This window comes from Sinocyclocheilus rhinocerous, unplaced genomic scaffold (assembly GCF_001515625.1).
Source record: "Sinocyclocheilus rhinocerous isolate Xijiao unplaced genomic scaffold, SAMN03320098_v1.1 scaffold273, whole genome shotgun sequence".
NCBI classification, from domain to species: domain Eukaryota; kingdom Metazoa; phylum Chordata; class Actinopteri; order Cypriniformes; family Cyprinidae; genus Sinocyclocheilus; species Sinocyclocheilus rhinocerous.
Window position 1 is genome coordinate 1214298 of NW_015656360.1, and position 5802 is coordinate 1220099.

The 5802-nt window shown below is 37.7% G+C and overlaps 1 protein-coding gene across 2 annotated transcripts in view; it reads right to left on the reverse strand.

Moving 5' to 3' along the window:
* LOC107720015 (ADP-ribosylation factor 1-like) overlaps positions 1 to 5582 on the reverse strand; it is a 16660-nt gene extending 11078 nt beyond the window's left edge. The window contains exon 1 of one of the 2 annotated variants that reach the window (XM_016527585.1): positions 5485 to 5582. The gene's annotated coding sequence lies outside the window, so the exon portion shown is untranslated. Of the gene's footprint in view, positions 1 to 4845; positions 4869 to 5484 lie in introns of those variants that run through there. The other variant, XM_016527586.1, reaches the window with a different exon arrangement.
* Positions 5583 to 5802: the final 220 nt, after the last annotated feature.

Here is a 5802-nt window from a genome sequence, read left to right on the forward strand (position 1 = left end):
TGATGTCTGTGAGAAAGGTATATTCACTCGACAAGCTCGCGCATCTGCGCCACCGCGGGCTCAATCCACTCAGCGTGCTTTGTTTATCAGCTCGCGCACATCAACTATACAGGCGTTAATACTGAATGTTTAACATTATATTCATTGCATACATGTACTTCGTAGTAGACATCCTTAACTCCATTCTGCTGTTTGTTGTTTCTTTGTCTGAATATGGTGCTTATCACATGCTGTGTGGTATCGGGGCATTTTAACGAGTATGAGTACAAGTACAGGAGCTCAGTATCGGGCCCGATACTGATACCAGTATCGTATCGGTGCATCCCTACTAGGCATATAATAAATAATAATTTGCCATTCAAATGCATCGCGAATACGAAAACATTTGATTTTGTGTGGAATGAGAGACCCAACGTTGGTTTCAGTTTCGTTTTAGCCTAAATGAATTCGTTTTGGCTTGTCGTTTATATTGCTATAGCTTCTTATATTTTTAACTCTTGTTCTTTTCTAATTACTGTTAATTGAAAGGATTTGTTGTGGAGTGAGGGGAACTAAAATAGCCTAGCTATGTTTACAGTGTTTATTATAATGTTTGTAAACATTTGCGTAGGTATTAGGCCTATTTCTGAATTAAATAAAAAATGTGACTTATACGCGACTTATGTTTTTTCCCCCTAAAAAAACATTTTTTTAATACGCGTAACGTATTTTAACCATGCAGCAAACCTTTTTAAATATTTTGATAAATTACTGAAAAAAAATTAATAAATGACTTTTTAAACCATTTAACTGATTGTATTAATCGGTCAATTCTTCACGGTCGGTTAACCGGTTAACCAGTTAAAATTAACATCCCTAATATATATATGAATAAAATAAAAAAATAAATAACCACATAGTATTGTTTTTTTAATATAAAAACTAATACAAACTACCAAAGAAATTGAAGAAAAATACTAAAACAGAAATTCAGTTGCGAATTGAAAATAATAAAATTAAAAAAAACAACACTATAACAACGCTGATTTGAACCTTTTCCGTGGCTTACCTGTAACAGCGTAGTGCAAGCATCATACAGCTGGTCATACTCGGCCGTCTTCTGAAACAGTCTCAAACCCCTAAAAAACGATTTTTTTTATACACGTAGTGTATTTTAACCATGCAGCAAACCTTTTTAAATATTTTGATAAATTAATTAAAAAATTTTATAATTAAATGACTTTTTAAACCGTTTAACTGATTGTATTAATCGGTCAAAATTCTAACGGTCGGTTAACCGGTTAAAATGAACATCAGAATACCAGAGTAACTAATATTAGTAAAAAAAAAAAAAAGGTCCTCAATTATTGAAAATTATTAAACTGTAATAAAAAAAAAGCAAAGGAATACAATGCCAACAATAAAAAAAAAGCTAAAGAATACAATAGAATAAATAAATATATACAAATGAAACAAACTGTGCTTTAAGTTTTTTTAATGCAACTCTAAAGTATTCAGTTAACAGCCTAATAGAGAAATTAAATAACCTAATGTAAAATAAAACAGCACAGTCTTCACTGTAAGAATTAAACTTCCTTTGTTTCTTATTAAACTTCCTTTATTTCTTATTAAAGCTACAAAAGTCCTTCAATCAAGAGCAGTGAGTGATTTTGAATGTGTCTTTTGTTGTTTGATTAATATTAAGCACAGTCAGCAGCAGGAATATTAGCCCGCTGTCACTTTTTAGAGCAGCACGGATCCAATTTACTGTTACACAAGTATTTTCATTCTCAACTCTTTACATTCATTTATTACATAACCGACGAGGGTTTACATGAATAATCACTAAGCACCGCATTTTGACATATTTTTGTGTGTATTTGACCGTTTAGGAGCTAAAAGATGACTTTACATGTCCGTGTTGTGTTCCGTCTCTGAGCGCTGTGCGATATGGACAAAAAAAACCTATCGCGATAACTTTGATCAATTTTGCGATTTTGATTACGATTTTGACACACAGAGACATGCTTTACAGTCATAAATGCATTCAGTGTGAATTTGAAACATATTTCCAAAAGAAAACCAATTAGAGCTTTATCAAAAAGCTGTAACATGTCTCTAGAACAGACATAAGGCAAAAAAAAATCCCATGTCCAGGGATTTTTTTTAGGACAATCTGACGGGTAGGATAAAATGTCAGGACACCGGACCGCAATCGCGTGCAGTGTGAACGATCTGATCTGTTAACATGGGCACGGAAAAAATACGCACCACAGATGGATGGTGTGTTATACTTTCCACGTGAGTAATCCTGACGCGTACACAGACAGCGCGGATGCGGACTACTTGTATTTATACTACCGAAAGCATACGCTGATGGTCCGCTCTGCGGACGTGTTCCATACATGCGTAGTAGATCGGCTTGAACAATAAACAAACATGTGAACAAACAATTGCCCAGAGTTATTGCACATCTGGCTGTCTTTATATTGTTTTATCGACGGATTTAACAGCTTCGAGAAGCAGCGGGCTTCTTCACACAGCCTGCGCATGCGCAGTAGCCTACTGACGGTCACAAAAAATGGGAGGCACGCGGATGTCCGTGCAGAGCCTCCGCGCACACTCTCCGATGCCGATTTTTACGTCACGCATACCTTGGCGGAACCTTTCCAAAAACTAACAACTAACAAAAACAAACCAGGTGTCAAATACATCCAGATCTCTGATGAGAAATCAAGTAAGATTAAACACTCTAGAGTAGTAAAATCGATTATGAAAATCATTGACAACGATTCTCAATTTCGATTAGTCGGGTCTGCCCACAGTGCACGTCCAACTTCAGCCAGTGCATTAGCGTAATGGCTTGCTTGCCCTGGCACTTTGGCAGATGATACGTGCGCGCCCTCAGCGCAAAAACTTTCAGTTTACGGTCATATCCTTATGTATAAATGTCATAAATTCCATTTTTGCATAAAGGTCCATCCTGACAGTCTGTGTTAAGTTTTAATCTTTACTGAATGAGCGGCGGGCACGTGCACGTGCATCAGGCAGACTGAAAGGAGAGACAATTAATAATAAGCGCAAAAACATTCATTGTGCTGAAATATCTGTTGTTGAAAGTTAAATCAAGGTTTAAAGGTCAACATGCATTGTAGGGCTGTGCAAAAAATCGAATGCGATTTTCATGCGCATCTCGTCAGTAAAGCCGCTCCTGTGATTAGTAGTAAATCTCCAGCATGTGCGTTCAGATGGAGCGGCATTTACAGTAGTTCACTGACAAGCTACATAAAATCGTGTTCAAAATCGGCAATGAATCGCCTGCGATTTTGTGTTTTTAATGCAGAGATTTAAACTATGTACATACAGTATATAACAATATACAATGCTAAAATTTATTAAAGCAAATTTATGTAAGGTTTTTAACAAATTATGGTTTGTGCCACTGCTGCTATTTAAACTATTTTTTGACAGATTCCTAAAATTCCTAAAAAGTGTTCTCTCTTTATTATGGCAGGTGGTCTAATAAATTGTTAAGCACTGTATGTTTTTATAGCATTCAGTTGGCACGCTTGTTTGAAGGACATTGGGCAGAATGTGGAATAGTGTTTTTTGTCAATAAAATACATTTTTTTAATCCGATTAATTGAAAAAATAATCGACCAACTAATCGATTATCAAAATCATTGTTAGTTGCAGCGCTACTCTAGAGATATTTAATGTTTAACCACTATAGAGACATCAGAGCACATGGTCGCTGACGCCCTGAAGCTCACGTCTCCGAAAACGAAGCAATTTTTCAAATAGATGTTATCTTTATTAACAAACCACATATTTGAAGTCTAAACAACTACATTCTCACATAAAAAAACCTCTTAAAACTACATTCCACAAGCGAAGTGATACAAATGGTGAAACAGTTGGAGCTCTGTTATCACTAGAATATCGCACTATTCTCAGCCAATCAGATTCGAGAACCAGAAACAACTGCATATGTGTGTGTGTGTATATATATATATATATATATGTGTGTGTGTGTGTGTGTGTGCGTGTATGTATATTTTTTTTTCTCGGACCTCCACTGGGAAGGAAATGTAAACAGACCTCTTGGAACTTTAATTGAATACCCCTGCTCTAGTCCATGTGATACATGTAGGATACTTCACCTATATTGAAATGAAAATGCTCATCAGACGTGCAAAAATATCAAAGACTGAAATGGTTACGACAACACATTTATCAGGCATACTAGGAAGTGAGAGCATAACAGAGGCCACAGAAAAATCATATGACAACATCGGATTCTATCCACAGTTTCAATGTTGCGACAGACACCGCCAAAAAAAGCGAAAAATGCTTCCTAAGTAGAAATCAACACGTCAGTCATTCATAACCAGAGTGACTGGGAGGCTGTGCTTGCTTAAGAAACACCTTACAATTCAACACAAGTGGTACAACCACGCGCATAAAAACAGATCTAGATTTCCAATCTGAGCAAGAACTGAATGGGGGGTTAAATGAATTATTATTAACAGCGAACTACGATTACACTTTATTTGACTAGATCGATCCCGTCATGCATTACAGTAGAAACCTGGTATTTGACACCTGCTAGTTATGTAGACACGTGAAACATGTCATCCTATCACTGTTGTTTTTTAATTATGATAACAATCAAAAGCAATTAGCGTTATTAAAAATGCTGGCTTGACATACTCTGTTTTCTAATTTCTCACGATGCCAAAGACTGGATCAAACCTGCTCTCACTTGACAAAAAACAAACCACTCTAGACATGCATAGAGCCTCTTACCAACAATTATACAAGCACCACTTCTGGCGAACTCTCAAAAAACAAACAAACTCTTACATCTGAAATACGCGACAGAATCAACGTCCGTTTCTTCATGTTGAACGATCTCAAACACGGCCTAAGAATCATTCACACTAATAGACTACGCACAGTGCCTGCATACGAGTCTGTGTGCCCGAATTTGAGTCACTGTGATCTTAATAGTCTGTTCAATTTCTCAACCATTTTTATTTACACTGCTACGAGACAAACCAGATCGCATAATCAATGTAGACCGTCAGCGTTCATTTTAAGGGAGCGTTCTGCTTGTGTTGCGAGCGACGCCTTGTCGTCTGCTTTGTGCTAAGGGCGCAGGCGAGGTAACTAACGTTAGATCACTGTTTATTTGGCTGCTACTTATTTTACTCCGCTCACTCCTGAGGAGCTATACAATTTTTGAAGACGGTAAAAACATATTTACGCGAAAAGGGCCGCGCTGAAAATGTCTGTATATTCGGTTAAGTAGGCGCAAACTGGTTGTGCAGTTCCACATCAGCTAAGCAAACATCCGTTAGTTAGCCTGTTAGCCTCCCTGACTGAAATGATCATTCATAACCGAACTCTGGTTTTCTGTTAGCCACATGGTACATTAAAAGACCTCTGTAAGACATACGTCCAAATGACAACGCAAAATGTGTCGCTTTCGCCATTATTTACCTTTTGGTGCAGTTTCGCTACAATTTTTTCCGGTTCTCCTCCTCACCGCTAAAAACAAAATGGCGTCTTTCTTTATCCGAAGACAGTGGCGTCATGGGCCCCGCCCTCGCGTAAGTGTTGTCCAATCACGTTGTCCAAAGTGCATGCGAAACCCCTCCCCATTCTTGTCGTCGTCCAATGACTGCATCGCGGGCGTGAGGGCCGAGCTGGTAGGTAGTCTAGGTACGCGTGTACAGGCCGCCTCTTCCCATGCAAAATGAAAGATGAGTCGACCTGAATATGTTTAGCAAATGTATGTATGCCCCTGATGAGAGAACC